Raw genomic sequence first — 27822 nt, 5'->3', positions numbered from 1 at the left:
AGCCCCTCCCCCCCGTGTGGGGGCCATGACTCTCGGGGGCGGGCTCTCTCCACTGCCGCCATTTTGAGTCCTGGACTGCCAGCTAAGATGGCTGCTCCCATAGCAGCCTCTCGTTTCCTATATCTTAGGAGAAAGAACAAAATACACACAGAACAAACATTGTTATGCATAGTTACACACAGCATCGATACCTTTTACCGAGAGTCAGCCTTCCGCTACCTATCCTCTCTGGGATGCTTGCCAAACTTGAGACCAACCGCGTCACAGCTGCAATGCTAAATATTTTACATCCTAGCATCACCCAGGAACGTGGAACCCTCTCTCTCCTCACAAAACATCTGCAGTTTATCTCTGCCATAACTCAAACTTACTCAAGTTTAACTCTAAACCATATTAACAGCTAATACTTCTGAGACGCACATTTATCAGTCTGACATGACTACAACATTAAACCTATATAACTTTTAGCGGCGCTGACTGGAAGTAGATAAGCTTGCACCTCTCACTACACTCCTCTCTATCACCTCTCCCTCCCATCCAGTACTAACAGAAGCACCGCTGGCTTATCTCCTGCTGCGGGGGACCCCCCCCCTTTTTCCCAGCCTCTGTAGAGACGGGGAGAGAAGAGAAGAGAGAAAAAAAAAAACCCAATCAACTTCTTTCCAGCAAAAACATGCCTGAGACAAATGCAGAGATAACCACTACGTAAATATACAACACAGGAAGCTTGAATCCGAAGAAAAAAAAAAAACCCAGCACCTAAACTCTGAAAGCAGCCTCCCCCCTCCCACCACGCGCGAGAGAGAAGAAAAGCCCGCAGCCACCATGCTGCAATTAACACAGAATATACACATTAACACATTATCCTCCTCTCATACAATAAAGATAATGCAACACAACAACGTAAAACATACTTGCCTGAGCAGAAGACTTTGTAAGCCTGCGAATTCGACCAGCTTTTGGCAACTTTCCACGACACTGAGTGGATCTCTGGAACTACTGAGCGTCAGCTCTGTGTACCCACACTGGCTCAGCGGATCAATCTCCAGCGGCAGCTGCCAGCCGGCCTCGGAGCCTTCCAGTCACCTGTGATCCGGTTTAGGCTGTGACTGATGTGCACTGTCAGTCAAAGTTTAACATCCACGAGTGTCGCCGCTGGTTTCCCCGAATTGCAGCCCGTGCCCGTGTGTGCTCGGCTCCCACACACTACTCCAACCAGCTTATCAGTCTCAGCTTGATAAGCTTTACAGTCCGTGTCCGTCTATTCCGCTTGTTTTGCTGTGGAATATCTTGAAACCATTTTCCTTCGGCCCCGGCCCCGTCTGCCTGTTTTGCTAGGCAGGGAAGGATTTCAGGCACCACTGTTATAAACTGTTCTTATCACCTTGCTTCGACACCATCGTCTCACAGACTGTGAGATCACTTGACTCTCCACACAGCAAACAGGAAATAGACCTTCTCAGGCTTCTCCAATGTTTCCGTTATTTATTCAAGTCACAGAAAGACAGATAGATACAGTCATCATATCCTAGCTATGCAAATCTTCATGTTGCATTATAAGCTCATGATTAGACTCCCTGCTGAAGTCTATCAGGTACCTTCTTCCTACCTACGTTCCACTAAACTACCTATGTACAGCAAACATTATATCAGATTACATAAAGGAAGAACATGCTTAGAGAAATAATTGGGTTCCAGTCAGTATTGCGAGCTAGTGCGGAAGGAAGAAGCAGAAGTGAGTTCCCCATCGCTCGCTCCAGATTTAATACCGACTAGGAAAGAGTTAAATATGACATCATCTTCGCCACCCCCTATATCAGTCTATTGGTGGACCCACTCGTGGTGTCATCATACCCGCCTACTCGATTAATAATCAATGAGGCACTTGGCCTATATGCAGGACCGTGGATGTTTAGTAAACATGGCCAATGTTTTCTGTTCCTGTTGAGGTCAGAGTGGCCGATGGCCTTCTGTTAGGAACATGTTCTCAGTATCTGCGTGTATCTTCTGCTACACGCAGACCCTGAGATGCCTCTGCCTGCATCACCAACCCTCTATCTATTTTAAAGGCATACACTGCGGACAAGCCTTTTACATAAAACTCAGGCCAAGTAACTGAGGCCTACTTAAATTATAACAGCAGCCACTGAGACCTGGAGGAATTGGACAGTCACTCTGAGTCCTTACCAACAGGATGTTCCAGAGGGGAAGCCTGATGGGGTCATGTTTGTACCACTGCCTTTCCGTTTACAACTCTTGCAACTGTTTCATTCCCACAAGAATGCTGGTCATCCCAGGGCCACCAGAACTCAGGATTTACTGGCCAGATGTGCGTGGTGGCCTACATGGCAACAGATTGTAAGGAGTTTGTAAGAGAGTATGCAGTGTGTGAAAGGAGTAAACCCTCTCGTCAGGCCCGTGTTGGCACCTTACAGCCCTTGCCAGTTCCAAATGAACCATGGACCCATGTTGCCATGGATTTTGTGGGTGAGCTCCCTCTGTCTGAGGGCAAGACGGTCATTTGGGTGGTGGTGGACAGATTCAGTAAGATGGCTCATTTTGTCCCTTTGAAAGGACTCCCCTCGGCTCAGGAATTGGCTGATCTCTTCATCCAGCACATTTTCCGGCTGCATGGCATTCCGGAGAATGTAGTGTAAGATCGGGGGAGTCCAATTTGTTTCAAAGTTTTGGAAAGCCTTCTGCCATCAGTTAGACATGGATCTTGCATTTTCATCAGGCTACCACCCACAGACCAACGGCCAGACCGAGAGAGTTAACCAATCCCTGGAACAGTTCCTCAGGTGTTATGTTGCAGATGCGCAATCCGATTGGGTGAAATTTTTTGCCGTTTGCAGAATTTGCGCACAACAACCTGAAAAGCTCCTCTTCTAGGTTTTCCCCATTCCAGGTAGTGTCAGGAAGATCACCTAAGTTTGCTCCTTTGCCGGTCGCATCTACACCGTTCCCAGCTCTGGAGGATTGGCAGAGGGCTCTAAAGGATATTTGGGGAATGGTTAAGAGGAATCTGGGGAAAGCTTTCCAAACCCAGAAAAGACAGGCAGATAAAAGGCGGTCTGTGGAGTGGAAGTTCTCTCCAGGAGATTTGGTGTGGGTATCCACTCGACATTTGGCCTTGAAGCAACTGTCCCCCAAACTGGGCCCTAGATTTATAGGACCATTTCCAGTGTCCAAGAAAATCAATAATGTCACTTACGCGATTGATCTCCCAGCCAGTATGAGAGGTGTGAGTTCATTCCATGTGTCTCTTTTAAAGCCAGCAGTACACGTGGATTCCTCTCCCCCCCCCTCCCCCGCTGTGTTGGTGGATGACCAACCAGAGTATGAAATTGAAAAGATCCTGGACTCTCGCTTAGTGCAGAATTCCTTGCAGTATCTGGTCCACTGGAAAGGATATGGCATAGAGGAAAGATCCTGGGTGCCAGATTGTCGCATGCATGCGGAGGAATTAAAAAAGGAGTTTCATGACTTACATCCTGGGAAGCCTGGTGGGAAGTGTCCGGAGTCCACTCCTCAGGGCGTACTGTAATGGATTACGGAGACACCGCCGCGCGGTCTGACAGCGAGTCGGCTGGTTCCGCGTTCAGACCGGCGGTTTCTCCGCAGCAGCATGCATCTGGTTTGTCTGAGCCTAGTAGTGCAAACAGATGGAGAGCTACGCGCGCACGCGCTAACAGGCAGGCCCTTTATGCCAATAGGAGAGGGATCAGCTGATCAGGACGATCAGCTGATCCCAGCGCAGTAGGTGATTGACTGAATGGGACTGGGCGGCGCTGAGGAGCGCTCTGCTATATATACTTCTTGCCTGTCAGTTGCTGGTTGTCTGCCGTTGCGAATGCTTATGTGTTAGCACTCAGACCATAGTCAGATCCCTCAGTGTGTTAGAACCAGGTGGACCTGGGAATTCACACTTAGCCAAATTACTGTGTTATTACTGTGTTATTACTGTGTGTGAGGGATCAGCTGCAAATGGTGAGTACTCAGCGGGAGATAGCAGCACAGACAGGTGTATTTTCCAAAACAAACAATAGTTTATTGGACAGCAGGCTTCTTAAACAGCAGTCTTTTGGCAGTTTGTAAAGTACAGTTCAAATGAAAACAAAAAGGCCAGTCCAGGCCAGCAGCTTACATTCAGCTTTCAATATCAGGAACACACCAAACTCCATGTGCAGCCTGCACTTTCTCTCCAGAGCAAAACCAGCTTCCTGGAATCAAACGTGAAGTCTTTCTCAGCAGACTTCCAGACCTTGCTGGTCACACCCACTCTCTCTCCTCCTACTCCAGCCTTTCAAAGCTGCTCTGTTAACCCTGTGTGAGCCTTCTCCAGCAGAAGCCCACATACACAGAGCAATCGATCCACCCAGGATCTGGCGACCAGATGCGCCCGCCCACTCTGCATCTGGTCAGCTCCGGACCCAAGTAAGGTTTTTAACCTCTGTCCATGTGACAGACAGCCAAAACCTTTTTTATTCCGGAGCTGCTACTGGATGTAGCGTCTGATCCCAGGTGGAATGTACCTCCCATCCAACACAACCTGGGACAAATCGATCACCTCCTGGGTATCGACTTTGTCACATACTCCCCCCCTCTGTTCGATCCCGTGGGATCGGACACAGTCTGCGGCAAGACAGAATGCCCTTGATAGAGCATCTGCATTGCCATGCAGTCTTCCAGCTCTGTGCTCCACAGAAAAATTAAAGGGCTGTAATGCCAGAAACCAGCGCGTTACCCTTGCATTTTTCTCCTTGTTTTGAGACATCCATGTGAGAGGAGCATGGTCGGTAATGAGGCGAAAGCGACGGCCCAAGAGATAGTACCGCAGAGCCTCGAGTGCCCACTTGATGGCCAGACACTCCCGCTCCACGATACTATATCTTTCTTCGGCTGCGGTCAGCCTTCGACTCAGATACACAACTGGGTGCTCCTCTCCATTGACGATTTGGGATAGGACTGCTCCTAACCCCACAGCTGAAGCATCTGTCTGTACCAGAAACTCTTTTTTAAAATCAGGCGTGATCAAGACTGGACCCCTGCACAATGCCTCCTTAAGACCTTGAAAGGCTTCTTCAGCCTCCTGTCCCCATGCACCCATGGAGGAACTTTTCCCTTTTGTGAGGTTTGTAATGGGAGTGGCCAAAGTGGCAAAATTTGGAATGAACCTCCTATAATAGCCCACCAAACCTAAGAAGGTCCTGACCTGCTTTTTCGTGGTAGGCCTAGGCCAGTCCCTTATGGCCTCCACTTTCTGCACTTGGGGCTTAATCAGACCTCTCCCAATTGTGTACCCCAGGTAACGAGCCTCCTCCAACCCTACTGCACACTTCTTGGGGTTCGCTGTCAGCCCCGCCTTTCTAATGGCATCCAGGACCGCCTGGACTTTTGGAAGGTGGCTTTCCCAATCTGTACTGAAGACGACAACGTCGTCCAAATAAGCCGCAGCATACCGCTGATGCGGCCTGAGGATCTTGTCCATCATCCTTTGAAAGGTGGCTGGGGCCCCTTGCAACCCAAACGGCATCCTGACATACTGAAACAGCCCTTGGGGAGTCGAGAAGGCTGTCTTCTCCTTGGCTGATTCAGATAAGGGCACCTGCCAATATCCCCGGGTCAGATCTAAGGTGGTGACATATCTTGCGGGGCCCAGCCTTTCGACTAACTCATCTACCCTTGGCATAGGGTAGGCATCAAATTTTGACACCTCATTCAATTTTCTGAAGTCATTACAGAAACGAATGGATCTGTCAGGCTTCGGAACTAGAACTATGGGGCTATTCCATTCGCTGTTGGACTCCTCAATAACCCCCAGTTCCAGCATTCTTTCTACTTCCCCTGCTATGGCCTGTCTGCGAGCTTCAGGTATTCGATAAGGTTTAAGGCGGACCTGTACATGGGGCTCAGTCACAATATCATGCCTGATGACTTGGGTACAACCCGGAAGTTCCGAGAACACCTCTCGATTCCGTAAGAGGAACTCTCGGACCTCCCGTTTCTGTGAAACAGACAGCGCCTCAGCCACCTGTACCAGCTCTATTCCATCCTTGGTGGATTCTTGAGTAACCTGGGAAGCTGCAAGAGCCACCCTCTCTTTCCAGGGCTTCAGTAAATTCACATGGTAAATCTGTTCCGGCTTCCTCCGGCCAGGTTGGTAAACTCGGTAATTCACCTCCCCTACCTTCTCAATAATCTCATATGGTCCTTGCCACTTAGCCAAAAACTTGCTTTCAACCGTGGGAACCAACACCAGGACCCGATCCCCAGGACTGAAAGCTCGCACCTTTGCTGACTTATTATAAACACGAGACTGCGCCTCCTGGGCATGTTGCAAATGCTCTCTGACTAAAGGCATCACTGCTGCAATCCTATCTTGCATGCCAGACACATGTTCAACAATACTTCTGTAGGGGGTGGCCTCTTGCTCCCAGGTTTCTTTGGCTATATCCAAGATTCCCCGTGGGCATCGCCCATACAACAACTCAAACGGCGAAAAACCTGTGGAAGACTGAGGGACCTCCCGAATTGCAAACATTAAGTAGGGCAAAAGGCAATCCCAATCTTTGCCATCCTTGTCCACTACTTTCTTTAACATATTTTTTAAGGTTTTGTTGAATCTTTCCACAAGCCCGTCCGTTTGAGGGTGGTACACTGAAGTACGAATCTGATCGATCTTCATCAGTTTACACACTTCTTTCATCAATTTTGACATAAATGGGGTACCCTGGTCTGTCAAAATTTCCTTTGGCAAACCTACTCTGGTGAACATGTGGAACAACTCACGTGCAATCACTTTAGACGACGTATTTCTCAGGGGAACCGCTTCTGGGTAACGAGTGGCATAGTCCACTACCACCAGAATGTATTGGTGACCGCGTGCGGATCGAACCAATGGCCCAACTAGGTCCATGGCTATCCTTTCGAAGGGAACTTCGATAATGGGCAAGGGGACGAGCGGACTTCGAAAATGGGGAGCTGGAGCACATCTTTGGCATTCGGGACAGGATTCACAGTAAGCTTTTACATCTCCATGTACCCCAGGCCAAAAGAATCGCTGTAGGACTCGGTCCCTAGTTTTTTCGGTACCCAAATGTCCCCCCAGGGCATGTTTGTGCGCTAGGTCTAGGACCATTGTGCGATACGACTTAGGCACTACGAGTTGTTCCACAACCTCACCCTGAATTTTACAAACCTGGTACAGCAAGTCTGATTGTACCGCCAAATGAGGAAATGCTTTCTCAGCCCCGACCACTTGGGGTTCACCGTTCAACACCTTGACATTTTCCCACGCTTTTGCCAGCGTAGGATCCCTTAGCTGGGCCGTCCCAAAGTTATCCCGAGAAACCTCCAGCTCTGGTAGGACCGAGCCCTCAGAGGTCTCTGGGGATAACTCAGAGTCCCCAGCAAACACCTCCAAGGGAGAAAACATTTCATTACCATCAATTTCTGTATTATTTTTAGATTCCAGCTCTCTTGAGCCTCCACAGTTATCCCCTTCCCACAAGTTCCAGAACAGTGGAAAGTCCCTCCCCAGGATGACACTATGTGCCAAGTTCGGGCTCACCACTATTTCCTGAGTGGCAGGTCCACAGTTTGTTTCAATGGTGAGAAGGGCGGTGGGGTACTGTTTAGAGTCCCCATGAACACATTGTACTGTGACCCGACGATTCCCCAGCCAGGCCGGGTCCACTAAACTGGAATGCACCAGGGTCACCAAGCTACCAGAGTCTAAGAGAGCTTGGACAGTTTTTCCAGCAATTTTTACCACCGCCAAATGAGAGTCACAGCTTGCGATATACACAGGTCGCGCAAACAAGGACCTGCGACGAGTGTAATCGCACTCCATGGGTTCAACTGCCTGAGGACAGTTAGCAGCAATATGTCCCCACTCTTTACATTGCCAACATTGTACCGGGGATCGACTTCTTACCATTGTGCCTGGTCGACCTCGGCCTGCAGAGCTTGGCTCACTGACCACACCCCCCACAAAGTCAGCTTTTGTCTTACCAGTTCCCTGGGGTGCTGCCAGTCTCCGGGTAGCTGAGCGCTGTCCTGTGGCCCAAGCCAAAGAGTCCTCTGCAGCCAGATAACGTTCCAGCAGCGCAATGAGTTCATCAGCTGACTGTGGATCTGCATGACTCACCCACCTTCGCAAAGTCGGCGGTAGGGAGCGCAAGAAACGGTCAATGGTAACTCTTTCGACGACCTCCGGAGCTGTTAACTTCTCAGGTTCCAACCACTTCTTTACCAAGTGGATTAGATCGTGCATCTGGGACCTTGGAGAGCATCCGGCTGAATAGGACCACTGGTGAACTCGCTGGGCTCGCACCGCCGGGGTGACACCAAGTCTACGCAGGATCTCCCCCTTCAGCTTGTCGTAGTCTTTAGCATCCTCTAGGGCAAGGTCGAAGTAGGCCTTTTGAGCATCCCCAGTCAGGAATGGCGCTACCAATCCTGCCCATTGCGTTTTAGGCCAGGCTTCCCTCTCCGCTGTCCTCTCAAAGGTATGCAGGAACGCCTCGACGTCATCATGAGGAGTCAGCTTCTGCAAGAAGTGGCTTGCGCGGATGGTGCCTCCACTGCCAGGTACCAGCAGCTGTCCCTCTTGGTTCCGAGCCACCAGTTGTTGCACCAACTCACTCACTGCTTTCCTGTCAGCCTCAGCAGTATGACGATCGGCCTCCGCAGCTGCAGCCAGACTCTCACACAGGGCAACCGCTTGCTGCTGTACTGCCTCTGTATGTTGTTGCAGGGCTGTGTTCGTTTTCCGCTGCTCAGCATTAGCCTGTTGCAAGGCCGCATTCGCCAACACCAGCTGCTTCACCATTTCATCCATGCTGCTGTTCAAATTTTTAACTCTTGCGCCAAACACACTGTCGCTGTAGGCATGCTAAGTTGCCCGCATCCGAGCACCAATTGTGAGGGATCAGCTGCAAATGGTGAGTACTCAGCGGGAGATAGCAGCACAGACAGGTGTATTTTCCAAAACAAACAATAGTTTATTGGACAGCAGGCTTCTTAAACAGCAGTCTTTTGGCAGTTTGTAAAGTACAGTTCAAATGAAAACAAAAAGGCCAGTCCAGGCCAGCAGCTTACATTCAGCTTTCAATATCAGGAACACACCAAACTCCATGTGCAGCCTGCACTTTCTCTCCAGAGCAAAACCAGCTTCCTGGAATCAAACGTGAAGTCTTTCTCAGCAGACTTCCAGACCTTGCTGGTCACACCCACTCTCTCTCCTCCTACTCCAGCCTTTCAAAGCTGCTCTGTTAACCCTGTGTGAGCCTTCTCCAGCAGAAGCCCACATACACAGAGCAATCGATCCACCCAGGATCTGGCGACCAGATGCGCCCGCCCACTCTGCATCTGGTCAGCTCCGGACCCAAGTAAGGTTTTTAACCTCTGTCCATGTGACAGACAGCCAAAACCTTTTTTATTCCGGAGCTGCTACTGGATGTAGCGTCTGATCCCAGGTGGAATGTACCTCCCATCCAACACAACCTGGGACAAATCGATCACCTCCTGGGTATCGACTTTGTCACATGTGTTATACTCTAGACCTGTTCCAGGGTGTTGAGACCACGGACCTCACACCCAAGATTAGGGATACTGTGTCATTACTGTGTTATTCTTTAGACCAGTTCCAGAGTGTTGAGACCACGGACCTCACACCCAAGATTAGGGATATTGTGTCATTGCTGTGTTATTCTTTAGACCAGTTCCTGAGTGTTGAGACCACGGACCTCACACTCTAGACTAGGCCTCTGCTTGATATCTGTTATGACCTATTGCTCTCTTGACCCTTCTCCTGCTCTCTGATTCGGTACCTTTGCATATCTGATTACCTGTTGCCAACCCTGCCTGTCCCTGGTTACCGAATCAGCCTTCTGTCTCTGTACCTTATCTGCTCGTGTGTTGCCGACCCGGCCTGGCCGACCCTTCTACCTGTGACCCCCCCGGTGGGGTGTCCAGTAGCTGCAGGGATTCCCTGTCCCTCAGAATCCAGTCAGGGCCTCTGTCTCATAGGAGTCCTTTAACTGTAGTAAAGTCTGACTCCCAACAGTTCAGGGAATCACTGGCTCTCTGGTTATCTCCAACCCTAACTAGGAGATACTCGTTATACGGTCTAGGGTCACCTGCTCCTCAGGTGGTCCAGGCTCATATACTGTTGCACCAAACACTTACACTTTATCAGGTGTCCAGAGGTTAATTATACTTGTATTATTGGTGATTCTGCAGATCATCAATAATCAGGTATATATCTGTATTCTTGGTGATACTGCAGATCACCAATAATCAGATTCTCTTTGTGTGCTGACACCGATCGTTACAATTACTTTACTTTCTATGCATTTTATAGGCAAATACACACAATTAAAGAAGAAATACACTTTCTCCAATTCCATCTACTATTGTTTTAAAATAAGCAATGCTACTATAAATAAAACCCACCCATTTTATTTTCCCATTATTCCCGGCTATCACAAAATTTAAATTATGTTCCTAGTACAACATATGGCGTCAATATATCATGTGAAAATAAAGGTGTATTTTTTCTGGGGTTTTTTGTGTCACATCAATTACATCAATTGTAAGCCCTTATTTACTAAAATAACAGTAATATACCCTCATGACGAATATATATATATATATATATATATAAAGTCCCTAAGGCAACTATTTATGGATTTTTTTACTGGTTTGTTTTGTCTTGCTTTCTTTCCAATTTGTTTGCATGGTAAATGGGGTGAGGGGCTTTCGAAGTGATCTAATTATATTAATTTTTTTAATAAAAAATCTGTGGTGTGTAATTCAACTTTTTCTGGTTTAACAGGAAATGTTTTTTTTTTTTTCACTTTCATTCACCTTCATTCTTGTGAATGGACATGGCCTCTGAGCGGGGGAATGTCCAATTCATTACAGGCACTGTGATTGATTCAAGGAAGCCTTAAAGGGAACCTAAACTGGGAGGCATATGGATGTTTCTTTTTAAACAACACCACCATTTGCTTGGTAGTCCTGCTGATCTCTTTGGCTGTAGTGGCCGAATCACACACTTGAAACAAGCAGGCAGCTAATCCAGTCTGACTTCAGTCAGACAACCTAATCTGCATTCTTGTAGAGGGGCTGTGGCTAAAAGTGTTAGAGACACAGGATCAGCAGGAGAGCCAGGCAACTGGTATTATTTTAAAAGGAAAAATCCATATCCATCTCAGTTTAGGTTCCCTTTAAGTGGTTAACCACCCACCACTAACCTTAACCAACCCCCCACCATGGCTAACCTTAGCTCTCCTACCCTCCATGGCTAACTTTAACCATCTTACCCACCACGGCTAACCTTAACCATCCCCGCCGCTGCAATAAAAGAAAACCCCTGCAAAAGTGTTAATTTTCCGGCATCGCCATAGGCTCACATTGAATTATCGGTAAGGAGGGCACCCATTAAATATCGAGCTGAAACTTCTGCTGCTAGCGAGCGTCCAAACTTCCTGTTTCCATTTTGATGGGATGGGACAACAAATTTGCCGTTATACAAGCTCCACACTGACTGTCATACCTTCAGTGTTACCCTGTAGAAGTGGGTGTTATCAAGTATCCCGGATGGCTGCCGTTCTGTACCTTCTATACCGCTGAATCTCTGCTGCCAGTCTAAGACATAACACCGCCGCTAACATGTCGAGGTATTCCGTGCGCCCTTGCCCTACATCACTCTGTAGCGGAGCCACACAGAACGGCAGCTACCCAGGAGCTGACTCCATCACTGGAATACTTCTTAACCCTCACCAGCCCCTTTTTAGCTATTTTTAATCAAAAAATATAGACTTACACTATTAGAAGCTGGTCTTCTATTTTTTCCTCTTTTCCACAAACGGCCAACACTGTAGATGCTGATTAGGTTGTACTTGTATTCTGTGATGACCATCAAGCGGACACCCCACGGAGGATGGTCTTGCCAGATGCAGGGCATACATCACAAAGGTGCTGAGTGGTCTGTTAAGCTCCTACAATCTGATAGGTCGTGACCTGAAAGGGATTTGTTAACCAGAATTTTATTTATGACATCACCATTGAAGTACCGAGAGAGCAACTCTTGCTATTTATTTTGACTACTGGCCATAACCCAGGATTTGCTTGAAGCACTTGGATACTCTATGTAGACTTTTGAAATTGTAAGCTGTGTGATTTTCAGCAGACTCATTAATAGGATTCATCCTGTTGGGCTCTGGCGTTGTGCTGGGAAGTGATAAGCCCTGACAGTTAGCGAGTTTGGTTTAATATGCTTGACGATTCTTTGCCTAAGCGACTACTTATTTGTATTCACATGTGAATGCATTTGTATGAACATTTGCATGTGAGTGTGCAAAGGGTTACCGTAACTTTATTTGTGTGTATTTTTATTGCCACACCCCCTTTAGCACCTCCCTAATAACTTGTTTAAATTTCCTAACTTGAGGTGAGGTGCCTGGATATATGTATATTTTACTAATATGTATGATCTCCTGGTTTGTGAACTGCCAGTTTTCGACTACATATACATACTTATGTCCTGCGTATTGTCTGTATATATCTTGTAAATAGCTTGTTTATATTATTCATGTTTACTGCTGTGCATTACGTCAATGCAGATTGCCAGTCACAATCCTTGTGTATGTTATTGCATTTGTTTATTAAACCCTTATTTTTCACTTATTCCTGGTTTTATATACACTCACCTAAAGGATTATTAGGAACACCATACTAATACGGTGTTTGACCCCCTGTCTCCTTCAGAACTGCCTTAATTCTACGTGGCATTGATTCAACAAGGTGCTGAAAGCATTCTTTAGAAATGTTGGCCCATATTGATAGGATAGCATCTTGCAGTTGATGGAGATTTGTGGGATGCACATCCAGGGCACGAAGCTCCCGTTCCATCACATCCGAAAGATGCTCTATTGGGTTGAGATCTGGTGACTGTGGGGGCCATTTTAGTACAGGGAACGCATTGTCATGTTCAAGAATCCAATTTGAAATGATTCAAGCTTTGTGACATGTCGCATTATCCTGCTGGAAGTAGCCATCAGAGGATGGGTACATGGAGGTCATGAAGGGATGGACTTGGTCAGAAACAATGTTCAGGTAGCCCGTAGCATTTAAACCAGGGCTGTGGAATCAGAGTCGTGGAGTCGGAGTCTGGGCAATGTTGGGTGCCTGGAGTCGGAAAAAAAAATGCACCGACTCCGACTCCTAATGAATTTAAGCTGTAATTAAAATAGAAAATATGATAAAATGTTCTATTTCTCAGATAATAGTCATCATAAATAATTTATACATACAGTAATAGCTGTGCTTAGTCCACAAAAATGAAGTAAACCAATCAAAATTAATGACTTGTGCTGCTTCAATAAAACAGTCCCCGTATTTTTAAAGTCAGATATACACATCTGATTGTGACTGTATATATATGATGTGTACACAGGAATCTCTTATATATACTAAATCATGTCTATGCTGCAAGTATAAAGCCTGATGTGTAGCTGTGTCACTAATAGAGATGGTCAATGAGATGGAAATAATTCTGCGTTGATTCTGATTTATGCAAATGTAAATGTACATTTTCTATTACTTTTACATTACTCTTTGCTCATGAAATCAAATAATTTGATATGTTGCTAAAATTTGGTTAATTGACTATGAATTAAATGGTACCTGAGAAGGATGAAAAGAAAAGTGTTATACATACCTGGGGCTTCCTCCAGCCCCCTTCAGGCTAATCAGTCCCTCTCTGTCCACCTCCACCACCTGGATCTTCTGCTATGAGTCCTGGTAATTCAGCCAGTCAGCACAGTCCGGCTGCATGCCGCTTCCACAGCCAGGAGCATTCTGCACCTGCGCAATAGTGCTGCGCAGGTGTAGTACGCTCCCGGCGACGGAGTTTGTGCATGTGCACTAGGCCAGACTGGCTCAGGTATCTGGACTCATAGCAGAAGATCCAGGTGGCGGAGGAGGACAGCGAGGGACTGATTAGCCTGAAGGGGGCTGGAGGAAGCCCCAGGTATGTATAAAACTTTAATTTTATCTGTCTCAGGGTTACTTTGTTACACAGTAGTACTATACTCTACATATGCACTCTCCACAGAGCTGCAGGGAATCCACTGAGAATGTTGTGCACATTGAACACAGAGGTGTTGTCTATCACCCATAAACCTGGTTCAGATTGTGCATGAAGAATGTGTAATAGAGGAAGAATCTCCTTATTCCCCTGCAGACCTGCACATCACTCTTACATGTACCCACATTCACATTGCCTAGGGCCTGATCCATGTTCAGATGTGTAATAGAGGAAGAATCCCCTCATTCTCCTGCAGAGTACCTGCACATCATTCTTACATGTACCCACAGTTACATTGCCTAGGGCAGGATAAATGTTCTTTGTTCCGGTCTGTACCTTTTACAAGTACTCTTACCAAGGACTAGTTTTAGTCTATGACTAAAGGGAATAAATATGGCAGTCTCCATATCCTTCACACTTCAGTTGTCTTTTAAAATTCCTAAGCGTTGGCAGTTAAGAGACGAATTTCATGTTACATACTTTCAATCAACAAGATTGTAATATGCAAATTAGAGGAGTCGGAGGAATCCTAAACTGAGGAGTCTGAGTCCGTGGATTTTTGTACCGACTCCACAGCCCTGATTTAAACGATGCCTAATTGGCACTAAGGGCCCTAAAGTGTGCCAAGAAAACATCCCCCACACCATTACACCACCATCAGCCTGCACAGTGGTAACAAGGCATGATGGATCCATGTTCTCATTCTGTTTATGCCAAATTATGACTCTATTGAAACTCATCAGACCAGGCAACCTTTTTCCAGTCTTCAACTGTCTAATTTTGGTGAGCTCGTGCAAATTGTAGCCTCTTTTTCCTATTTTTACCATAACGAGATTCTATTGTAATTAGCTGCAATGCATTACACTCTACTCATGATGCGGTAAGACTTAGCGCACATTATTCTGCTTACCGCAGTTTAGTAAATACACCCCATATGGCCCTTATTTAATTCACTTTTTATCTTAAATTTTCTCCTAGGTTATATTTTTACCCCGTCTTTAAAGCCATCAGCAAGGAAAACATTTTTACTCAGAATAATGTTTATAGTACTTTTACTCATAATTCTTGGTACTTTTTCAGTTGCAAAACAAAAGATAAAATATTATTTCCTAGGAGAAAAAGTGAATTGAGTAAGGACCCAGGTGTTTCTGGTCCTTTCTCAATGCATTGGACTCTTGCTTTTCCCAGGCTCAAAGTCTACTGAAGACAAAAGAGCAGCATTTTAAATGGCATAAAGATGGTAGCCTCCTTGTTGAAATTAACGATTAGGGGCATATTTGTGGAGAGCCCCAAGAATACCATAGCTTTAGATTTCCTTGCTGTAATCCAAAAGCATTTTTGTCGGCATTCTGTGGTCCAGTCACAAAGAACTGAAGATTACCTCAGCAGTAGAAGAGCCAGCTGCAATATTATTGCCACATGCGAGTTTTCTGGATAACATGGTGCAGAATAACCAATGTAGCAAAGGAGTCCCTGTGATTCCCCACCAGTGACAGATTACAGGAAAGTGGCCATAGAGTATTAAGTTAGCTGTCTAAGGCTCCCTGCACACTGCATGCAATTCCGATTCCAATTTTTAATCGGTTTTGATATCCGATTCCGATTATTAATCATTACTGCATGCTGCGTTTTTTCCTCCATTTTTTTCTGTTGATTGCATTCAGGGAAAATCGGAATTGCAAATCGGAATCGCAAAATGGCTTTGCAGTGTGCAGGGAGTCTAATGTAGCATCTTGCTGCCTGACATCAAGCTCTTCTGGGATGTCCTAGGTCAGTAGTAGACCAAACAGCTGCAATCCTTTACTTCATGGTGTTATCATGTGATGTGATTTTCATGCATATTGATAAAATAAGTATTTTATTAATATACCCTTTTGTGTTATTGCTTTACTTATTAAAAATGTATTCATTGCAAGGGGTGAATTTCTCCTGTGAACTTTGGGAATTGAAATCCTGGGTAGCATGTCTGTTTCGGAAACTGTGAGGCTTTAGAGGCTGAATTATTCTGTATTCTTTTCTTAAATATGGTCCAGTGAACAGTTGAGGTCATTCAGCTATATCACATTGTATCTCTGTGTACCGGTGCACCTGTGCTCAGTAGAATTAGAACAGATACAAATTCAGGACCTGTTCAACACTATATATATATATATATATATATATATATATATATATATATATATATATATATATATATATATATAATGAGATATATATATATATATATATATATATATATATATATATATATATATATATATATATAAAATATAATTTTTTATTTATTTTTTAAATTACTGTATAATTGTCTTGCATTAAGATTGTAGAGAATGCGGCTGTATATTATGCTGGCCCCATATTAATCTGGCTGTGACAATTAAAGGACTACTGAAGAGAGAAGAATATGGAGGCTGCCATATTTATTTCCTTTTAAGCAATACCAGTTGCCTGGCAGCCCTGCTTATCTATTTGGCTGCAGTAGTGCTTGAATCACACCAGAAACAAGCATGCAGCTAATCTTATCAGATCTCTTAAAAATGTAAGAAACACCTGATCTTCATATGCTTGTTTAGGGACTATGGCTAAAAGGGACTATGGCTAAAAGTAGGCAGTTTAGGGACTATGGCCTCGATTCATAAAAGTGCTGTTGGTAAGGTAAATCTGTGCGGGGAAACACTGCTGTCGGTATTTCAGCCTTCTGGGTGGTCATTCATAAAAATGTTTCTATATGCGATAGGAGTGCGGAGATATTCCGCTGTAGGCAGGCGTTAGGCTGTCGGGAGGCATGCGGAAACAGGAGAAGCTGGCCGAGTCCCTCCGTGCGGTGTTCTCTCTGCTGCTGCTGCTTGGGAGGTCTGTCCCATTCACTGCAATGTATTCCGCACACTTCTCGCCACATCAGAGGTAGCGGTAATCCCCGTCTGCATACCGCTTCCTCTAATCTTTATGAATTGACATTTGTTACTTTTGTTAAGATAATCACCGCGCAAGGTGGGGATTTATCGTTCTTCTCAGGAATGTCGGCTTTTCATGCAGAAAAAGCCTTTATGAATACAGATTTTGCTATGTGGTCGGTAAAGTGAGCTGTTTTCAGCATTCCCGCATGCGGGAATGCTTTATGAATCGGGGCCTATAGCTAAAAGAGGCAGAGAATCCGCAGCCAGGCAACTGGTATGGTTTACATGGAAATAAATATGGCAGCCTCCATATCCCTCTTGCTAAATTACTGCTGTTGTCTATGCTAATCTCACACCTGATCCCATGTGATTAAAATTATGACTTGTTTTTAACTTGAACAATCATTCATGATTGTTTTGTGTGACAGTATACATACAAGTGTTTTCTGATGTCATCCATCTTCCAAGTTGGTTAATAATCCTTGGCTGACCACTACAAGCTGGATCAGGACAGCACCTGGTTGTCCTCCTTTTGGGCTGGTGCACACTGAGTGGCTTTTTCAGCGTTTCTGCAGCCGCTTGCGGCTGCGGATACGCTTGGCCAATGTATCTCAATGGGGTGGGTCACACCAGAGCAGGAGGCGTTTTGCTGAAACGCATACTCCCGGGGTAAAGCATTTTTTGGATTGCGGAAGCGTTTCTGCCTCCAATGTAAAGTATAGGAAAAATGCAAACCGCTCTGAAAAACGGCAGTTCAGAGCAGTTTTGCAGGCGTTTTTGTTACAGAAGCTGTTCAGTAACAGCTTTACTGTAACAATATCTGAAATCTACTACACCAAAAACGCTTCACAAAACCGCAAAATGCTAGCTGAAACGCTACAGAAAAATAAGAAAAAGCGTTTCAAAATCTGCTAGCATTTTGTGGATCTGCTAGCGGGTTTTGGTGTGCATCGGGCCTTTGTGTGCTTAGAATGGCATGTTTGACTCTGAAGAGCAGCCCATCTTCACACTGATCCAGCTAATTTCCTTTTTTTATTTTGCAAAAACTGCAACTTTTTTTTCTACAAAATGTTTTCATACATTATTCATAAAAAATGTTCTGATAAATGTATGTCACACTTAGCAGTGAGACCTAGCTGCACTCTACCAGGGAGTTTTGTAGATGGGGTGAGTATGTCACCCAGCTGCAGGCTCTACATTATTAATATAACTCCATAGTTGCTTTAAATTCCAACTAAAACTAAATTTCAATTTGTGAAATTTTCAAAGTACACCCACATTGTTCAGTGTAAATGATAAGTGTTACTGTTGGCACTGCGTTTCCACATACTGTATATAAATCTGTCCTATAGTTGTACACCTATCCACAAAGACACAAGACACCTGCACTTACTGCTTACTTGATCTCAAACAGGGGTTTTGAACTCCTTTTGCATGTGAATAACATGTATACAGTAGCCTGTGCTTATATACTGCTCTTATGCATAAAATCAATGCGGAAGACGTGGGCAGTAAAATGTGCAGCTAAAGCAACAAGTAGAAACTGGTGGCAGAATATTTGCACTGTTGGCTGCATAGGGTCAGTTTCAGTATAGGAAGCCCCACCCCCATTTCCGTGCTCTGTTTTAAAGTCTCACCTCTCAGCCAGCGCGCCTCCTCTGGTGTCTGCCTGTGGCAGTAGCGCATGTATGATGTGACAACATGTGGAGAGTCACGTGGTACTGGTACTCTCGGTTACGGCTGACACTGGAGGATAGAGGCGTAACTAGAGGAGAGCAGCCCCTGTAATCGTAGGAGGGCCCAGACCTGTGGGGGGCCCCAACTGCTAACCTTCCCTTCCTCTGATACAGGGGACTATACTCTAGATCAGGTGTTTGTGTGGCTACACTTGTTATGGGTGTGAAGATCATGATTGCCACGTTAGTTTTATAACCCTTGTTATAACCCTTAAAGAGTAACTGTCAGGCTGCAGAAGCTAATTTAAACCACTATTCTCCTGTGTTAAACAGTTTAGACGGAAGCCAAAAAGGCAATAGTGAAGATAAAAATCTCTCTTACATTTGATGTGTGCTTATCAGCAAAGCTGTTAGACCCAAGAGGACGCAAGCCGCATACCATACTGCAAAGCATTCTGGGGCCCTCCCCTCGGCTGCTAAGGAGAAGTTACAGGATCAAGTTTCAGCAGCTTGTAACTCAGTCCAGCGCACAGCACTGAAAAATCTCCGGGCAGAGTACACTGCAGGTGTCCGCTATTGTTCCTAGCCACATGGCTAATTAATATTCACTGCACACTAGTGTTATTCAGTATGAGCTTTTCTGTGATCAGGAAGCAGGCAGGACATGACGACACATTTGGCTTCATAGGAGACAGATAAACATGGAACCTGCCATGAGCTGTCAGGAGCATCAATCTCTGCATATACTATATACAAATTCTGTGAAGTACAAACATGGACAGTGAAATGCATATGTAATGTAAGTACAGCCAATCTTTAGCTACTGATATATGTGTTTATTTTCTCTGAGACCTTATACCTAACAGCTCCTCTTTAAGGGCACCAAAGGGTGGCAAGGGAAGAGGTGTGAACATTAGGGTGCCCATTAAAGTTTTGCTGGAGGACCTCGTGAAGCACGCAGCCGATGCACAGGAATGGGCCTAGCAGTGTCATTAGCTTATGTAGGCAAGGTTTTAGAGTCAGGAGGCCTGACCTATCAGGGTTCTTCTGAGCTGGAGAACAGAGTAAAGCATGGGGAACACCAGTAATCCCAAAAAATCTGGCTAGCATTTATTAAAAATTGTCTACTGTTGTCTAGGTGACAAATTATAGCAGTCCTTGCATGGGTCATAGTAAAAGGTGGTATTTTCAGTCACATACACCTCATATGCACATGAAATAGCCATGAAATATACTGTTTTCCTGACATGGAGGTTCTATATATCTAGAAGTTCCCCACAGACACTACTGACTACATTTTTTCTTAGTATTATAGCCTTACAATAAAAGGTGCATGTAAACAGGGGATTGTAGGCAGCAAATAAGTATCATTTTTACGAGGAGACAAGCAGGGATGGCCTCATGTTTCTTTTGGCAGGTGTATTTAAAGTGCACAGATGTGGAAATGAAGCAAAATACACAACTATTTTTTCCCCTTCAAATTGTTTATTTTTCTTTCTTCAGACCCTTTCTGCTTTTTATTTTTAGGTTTCATTATAACATGCAGTATAAAGGACAGAATTCAGAATATTAGTTGGATCAGCAGGAATAGCTTCTGTTTTCATTTCAACCAGTAACCTATTTTTAGGGAAACATCTATCTGAAAGAACGGCTCATAAATTGAAAATTACAGTATAAATTCTAGCTCTGACTTGTTTGTCAGCCACTTTCTTCTGTGTTTCCTGTGAAGAGGTTTTTTCTGTTGGTTTTACGTTTTCAGTGAAGTATAAACCAAAGGATTGAAGAGCATATCTGTCACCTGGCTAGTATAAACACTGTGATATAGCAAAGAATATAAACATGTGGCAAATATTTTCAAGAGCTTAGTAGATTCAGGAATCAAGGCATAAAAAGGTTACCAATACACCAGGGCCTCCTCTGGTTGCTTTCTATGAAAGCACTCTCACTCCAAAGTATAGTTTAAAGTAGGATTGTCACCAACTGTAATTAAAGTGATACTGAAGCAAAAATAAAAAAACTTAATTTAATGAATTTTATTTGTAGTACGGATAATTAATTCAACATAAGTAGCAAAGAAAAGAGTCTCATATTTTTTTTTCAGTTATATAGCTTTTTTTTAAATAACATTACATCATTCTCTAATATTTGCTGTTTACAAACTACACTATTCATTTTCAACTATGAAACAGAGCAGAGCCAATGACCCTTTGAACTACCCTGCAGTAAAATCTTATCTGAAGTTGTCTTTCACTGTTTCTTTGATGTATAAGTGTGTCAGGCTTGTCTGGTCAATAACCACAGGTCAGGCTGTATGCTCATATGACTTACCCAGAACCCAGCCCGTAACACCTGTGCAAACTCCTGCCTAACACAATACTACAATACATCCTGCAGGTAGATGTAGCATACAATTTGACAGGTAGCTAATCACCAGACAACCTGAATATTCTTGGCAATACAATACTGGGCACAGTAGATACGAATATACAAGATAGTCACCTGAGGCCTAGTAGATGAGGCTATTCAGACAAGTGAGCCAAGTAGCAGAAGTGCCAGGAGTTCCTGGTGGCAGTGAGGGAGTCCAGATAGACACTTTCCAGAGATAGTGTAGTCAAGGCAGGCAAAAGTCAGTTCAGGCAAATCCGTATTCAAGCAGAGGTCAATCCAGGCTGCAAGACAGCGTAGTCGAAGTACAAGGCAGGAGGAATCAATCAGAGGTTAAACGTGGTCGGGATAAAAGGCAATAGGAATCAATCAGAGGTTAAGCGTGGTTAGGATACAAGGCAATAGTCAGCAACAGTCAATCAGACAGTGAGCGCTACCCAGCAACAAGCCAAAGCTAATGCTATCACGGGCGATGATTAGGGGCGCTTACTAGGTTTCAATACAAGAACTAACCAATAAACAATTGCAGGATTAAAAATAAACTGATAGAAATCCAGCGTGTCAGCTGCTCAGCTGACACGCAATCATGAGCATCAGAGTTACTGTTTACATCGGCGGAGCGCGTACTGAGAACGGGTCCTCCGCCTAACCAATGAGAGCTGAGAAGCCTCCTGCGTTTCAGTGACGTCAGCGACTTGCCGAGACTCGGAAGTGCTTCAGAAAATAGCACTGTAGCGAGTTTGGCCAGAGAGCCCAGAGAAGGTTTTTTTGCATAGATAACAACTGAAGTTTTTTTTAACTCTTCCTCTATTGGAAAACAATATGAGACACTTTTCTTTGCTACTAATGTTTTATTTCTTAGCTGTACTACACATACAATTCATTATATCACAAATTTATTTTCACTCCAGATTCCCTTTAAGCTCTTTATTCACAGAAATTAAACCTACAGCACTAGAAGCAGCCTGAGAGTGTTACTCTCCTGTAATAAGCTAAGCTGCATGAATACTGACATTAAACCTTGATTTTCACATGCTGATATACTATGGCAGGGGTAGGGAACCTATGGCTCTGGAGCCAGATGTGGCTCGTTTGATGGTTACATCTGGCCCACATACATATCAGTAGGAGTTGATTCACTAAGTTACAATGCTTAAACAGCGCAGCTTAGTGTGGCAGCGCAAGTAAAAATTTCAAAGTAGGCACGCTACTGCTGTAGCATGCACTACTAACTTACTCACATTCCCCTAAAAAGTAACAGCTGCTCCAATTGTCCCGCCCTGGACCCTGTCGGGTCCATTGACTTTGTAGGATGAGATCCCCACACTTTTATTGGCCTAATAGGCCACTTGACAGGCAGCCTATTGGGCTAAAGTGCGGTTATCGTGTCCTACAAAGTGAATCAACCCCCAACTCAGCTAGCTAACTGTACAAGCTGTTAGTCAGTATTTCTCCTGTCTGGCTTTCGGGGAAATTGCTGATGTTGTTGAAACCCAAAAGAAGCTGAAGAGGTGTCTGACACTTCTGCTGCCTGGTGTATACACATCACCATGGCAACAGGGACGCGAGCCGTCTGCTGTGCATGCGCACTGTCCCAGTTTGAAACATATTGTATGGCTCTCATGGAATTACATTTTAAAATATGTGTCATTTATGGCTCTCTCAGCCAAAAAGGTTACTGACCCCTGTACTATGGCTACAGCCAATCAGCAAAATACATTTCAAATAAACCAGTCGCTCAGGGCCTAGCACTAGCAGGACAGATGGGAAACTATTGTGCTAGTAGCCTTATAGGACAAGTGAACAGAAGCCTCTCCTCCCACAGCCATTAGGGCCCGGAGTATCACTCATGTAACACCTCCCAAAGGCAGATCACCTGCAATCACCACCCATCAGACCATTCTGAGGATGATAATTTGGGGAGCCATGTGGCACCTGGTAACGTGGGTGCTGTTATAGACTGCAATGTTGATTAAAGCTTGTAATTTGGACGACAGACTTATAGGCAGTAGCAGGTCATATGCAATAAGTGATGGGTAGTGTTAGGCATAGGATAGCAAGAAGGTCAGTTTTAGGAGTAGATAGGGGGGTGTTTAGTGTTAGCAGTAGGTAGGTGGAGGTTTAGTGTGAGAAGTAGGAATGGTAAAGCATTAGTAGAATATAGATAGTATTGCTGATCTTCTACTAGCGGCTTCACCCAGCTTTCTCATTGCCCTTTTCATATGACATCTTCTCCATCTATAGGTCATAACTAAGAACTGGCTCTCACAGTTTAGGCCTATTGCTTCCTGGAGAATTTGGCCTTTTCTCTTTTTTTCAAATCTTGCTGCAAACTTTTTTTTTTTGGTTTTTTTTTGGGGGGTTTTTTGTTAGCAAAAATGTTTTAGGGGTGACTGGCCCAAATACCCACCAATAGGATTATATCTATCTTTTAGTAGACACCAGTATGTCCTTGCTGTAACCGAAAGTCAGTGATGAACAATCAGTTAAAAATGAGCTCGTCACAATTTTTATTATGAGTTTGTTTTGTTTTTATTAACCTCTCCAATAATTATAAACTCAGAAGAACCTAGGCTAGACAGGGAATCAAAAGTGTTGCTGTCCTTTCAGGATGTTGTCCTATAACTGACACATACTATCAGTTATGCCATAAATTCTGCCTTTTCTGTATTACTATAATTTATTGATGTACACTGTTCATAAAATTCAAATTTATTGAAGAGCAACATGCAAAGTGCAAAAAAGGCTTTACACATAAATTTAATGAATGTGTCTTCCTTAGGAATTGCCACATGATGTTCACCGGACCATAAGAAACATGGCAAAGTAAGATGTACTGATTGAGTGGCAGAGAGTTCCTAGAAATAATGTGAAAATACAGTATTGACAACTGTGGTAATATACTGTGTACATATATCTGTATGTAAAGGCAATGTAATGAAATGTAATGGTTTGTGGTCAGAGTCACTTTACTGCTGTATTTTAAGTACACACGATTATAAAGCAATGTTTTACATATTGTTTTGTTACTGACAATGGCCCTAATGCAATTCACTTTTTCTCCTAAGTTTTCTCCTAGGAGATAATTTTTCATCTGCTCTTGAAAATAACGTTTTAGTAATCTTCAATTTAAAAAGTACCAAAAAGTAAGTAACAAATAGTACTGTCAAAATGATTTCTATTTCTTTGCTTGCTGGTGGCTTAAAAGGCATTTTATTGGTAAGGTGTGAAAATATCACCCAGGCGAAAGCTTAGTGGAAAAAGTGAATTGAATATGGGCCAATGTCTTTTGAAAAACAATAATTTATACCCTATAAGTGTTTTTGATAAAGTTGCTTATTTTCTGTGTATTTTTTAACCTGTATGCATAACAGATGGTTCTAGATGCAGGATTAAGTAAACAATAAGTAGAAATCAGGGTGGAGAAAGGAGCAATTATAATCGCCTCACATTATTAGCTTGTAGCATGGAAAACCTGAAATATCTACATCCTTCTTTTGTTTAATGTCTCTGAAGGAACCACAGCAGATTTATAGATATATAGTGTGGCAAGGATTCCTTTGACTTTTGAACAGAGGAGAGCAGTTCATGGCTGAACATCTCTATCTAAGACCCCTTTACAGTCATGGGGAAGGGAGTAGTACGTTTTTCTTTTAGCAGGTGCATATAGATACACATAAGCCCCCTCCTTATTAGAGAACACTGCCACCAACCTGACAAGAGGACTGAAGACTTCCTGTGCCTAACAGTATGGTGCATTATGGGAAAAGGGGGAGGAGGATTAGCCATCTCACATACCACAATGCTGAAAGGTATAAGGCGCTGATGAATTAGGCAGATGGAGGACTGTATGCTAACCATTTGTCTTGTCTCCAACCATTATTCCTGGGTATGGAGGCTGCTATTCATACTGAATCACACTGTTCACACCAGTAATCAAGAAAAAAGCTGGGTAGTTTTTCCTTTATGTCACTTCATCAGTATGTATGAAGAGATGGGTCCCCTCATCTAGAGTCATGCAGAAAAACATGCCCACAAAATGATTCTTCTCTTGTGTGGCTGGTAAGTATCCTCCTGCAGACACCCAGTGCTCGTAAAACAAGGTGACTGTCAGCAAATGTAAATCAATGCACTAATCAATGTCCAGAGTAACAAAACATCAGCTATATCTGAGCTGTTTTATTTAAATCAAACTCAGTCTTATCACGCGAATGACAGTCTGTACACACGCCCGATTTAGCGGGCGGACGTCTGAACGACAGGACGTTCAAACGACCCGTCGTTCCGAAAAATCAGACGTGTGTATGGGCCTTTAGGCAGATATTTGATCTTAGTTATCTTTAAAGGTAGCCATACATTAGAAGATAATGGGCAGATTCGACAAAGAGACAAATTTATCTCTAATCGAATCTAATTAGAGAAAGATTTGCATCTCTGTCGAAGCTGCCCATATTTCAGCATGAACTCTCCAGGGAATCAGCTGAGCCTGCTGTGTCCGCCCCACTGCTGCCCCCCTAATGGATAAATGTGCCCCCCATGAGTTCATTTATACATTACCTGTCCTGTGTCAGCCTCTGCATGCTGTCTGTCCATCTCTCCAAGTGGCTCTTCTGCATACACGCTGGCAGTGGCGCATAACGTCACATGCTATGCGCATGACGTTACACACTATACGCCGCCACCAGCGTGTATGCAGAAGAGCCACCCACAGATGGAGGGACACCACGCGGAGGCTGTCACAGAACAGGTAATGTATAAATGCACTCATGGGGGCACATATACATTAGGGTGGCAGCAGCAGGGGTTTTGTAATTTCGTCGCACTTTCTGAAATCGGTCGCCGTACCGCCACACACCCAATCAACCAACTTCGGTCCAACATCTTGCATCAGGTGTGATCGATTAGCGTGACCAATTTCGGCCCAAAATTGTATGAATAATTGGTCAGGCCTGTACTTGACGGCACAGATTTTCAACCAATTCAATAATAATAATCGAATTGGTTGGTTGATCGGCCATCAAAGTCGACAGATGTATGGGCACCTTAATGTTTGTCTCATCTGATTGTGTATACATGACTGTAAAGCAGGGTAAGAGGGGCTTCCTCTTTATGAAGGATAGACACACAGTACCCAGTCTTCTGAAGTGAATGGCTGGGGTGTTGTATTTGGTTAATAGAGTATTCTGCCTGACACTCAGGGTGCAAGGAGATCCAATGACGTTAGAGCAGCCTTTCTTAACCTTTTACCTTGGCGGAACCCTGTAAATAACTTTTGGATCTCAAGGAACCCCTGCAAACAATTTTTTGGTCTCGAGGAACCCCTACATTTATTTTTCAGGAGGCATGGTCATTAAAGAGAGTCTGAAGCGAGAATAAATCTCGCTTCAGACCTCATAGATAGCAGGGGCATGTGTGCCCCTGCTAAAACGCCGCTATCCTGCGGCTTAACGAGGGTCCCTTTACCCCCAAATCCCCTCGGTGCAGCGGGGGAGCGCTTCCTGGTTGGGGCAGGGCTAACCGCCGCAGCCCTGCCCCACGCACGTCTGTCAGTGCGTATCTCCGCCTCTCCCCCGCCCCTCTCAGTCTTCCTTCACTGAGAGGGGCGGGGGAGAGGCGGCGATGCGCGTCTGATAGACGCGCTCAGAGGCAGGGCTGCAGCCGTTAGCCCTGCCTCCAGGAAGAGAATTTTACGACAAAGTTTGCGACCAACTTTTGCGGGGGTGGGTTTGGGGGTGAAGGCACCCCCGTTAAACCGCGGGATAGCGGTGTTTTAGCAGGGGCACACATGCCCCTGCTAACTATGAGCTCTGAAGCGAGATTTATTCTCGCTTCAGAGTCTCTTTAAGTAGGTTAGGCTGCTAATTTCACTATCTCCTATTACACTGCCACTCATTATACTGTCTCCTGACCCCCCAAATTAGTGCTTCTTGTTACAGTACCACCTATTATAGTGTGCTCTATTATACTTCCCCCACGATGGGGTAAAATGTCAAGGAACCCCTGCAGAGTCCTCAAGGAACCCTGGGGTTCCAGGGAACTCTGGCTGAGAACGCCTGCGTTAGAGGCAAGGAAATGGGAGCAAAAGCATGTTTTTTGATTTGGTGAAACGCACCTATCAGGGTAGAAGATGTAGGATTAGATCAGGCCACACATATCGCACATACATTTCCAACAGTGGGCAGGTTTTTTCACATTTTGACCCTACTGTATTAAGCAAAGGACTCAATATCTATGAAGAATATCAAGTAGAGTCTCAGACGTCCACCCCCCAAGTAAAATGTGGTGCATCCATCATTAGTACTCATTCCCACAACAGATTAAAGGGATACTGTAGGGGGTCAGGGGAAAATGAGTTGAACTTACCCAGGGCTTCTAATGGTCCCCCGCAGACATCCTGTGTTGGCGCAGCCACTCCCCAATTCTCCGGCCCCGCCTCCGGTTCACTTCTGGAATTTCTGACTTTAAAGTCAGAAAACCACTGCGCCTGCGTTGCCGTGTCCTCGCTCCCGCTGATGTCACCAGGAGTGTACTGCGCAGACACAGACCATACTGGGCCTGCGCTGTGCGCTCTTGATGACATCAGCGGGATCGAGGACACGGCAACGCAGGCGCAGTGGTTTTCTGACTTTAAAGTCAGAAATTCCAGAAGTGAACCGGAGGCGGGGCCGGAGCATCGGTGAGCGGCTGCGCGGGCACAGGATGTCTGCGGGGGACCATTAGAAGCCCCGGGTAAGTTCAGCTTATTTTCCCCCGACCCCCCTAC

At 44.8% G+C, this 27822-nt stretch overlaps 1 long non-coding RNA gene across 2 annotated transcripts in view; it reads left to right on the top strand.

Moving 5' to 3' along the window:
• The window catches only part of LOC137503838 (uncharacterized), a 126017-nt gene that overhangs the window by 28196 nt on the left and 69999 nt on the right, over nt 1-27822 (top strand). For both annotated transcript variants that reach the window (XR_011019347.1, XR_011019348.1), the window contains exon 2: nt 23842-23885. This is a non-coding gene — a long non-coding RNA (uncharacterized lncRNA). The remainder of the gene's footprint in view (nt 1-23841; nt 23886-27822) is intronic.

This window comes from Hyperolius riggenbachi, chromosome 4 (genome assembly GCF_040937935.1).
Source record: "Hyperolius riggenbachi isolate aHypRig1 chromosome 4, aHypRig1.pri, whole genome shotgun sequence".
Lineage (NCBI taxonomy): Eukaryota > Metazoa > Chordata > Amphibia > Anura > Hyperoliidae > Hyperolius > Hyperolius riggenbachi.
This window is presented reverse-complemented; position numbering and strand designations above follow the sequence as displayed.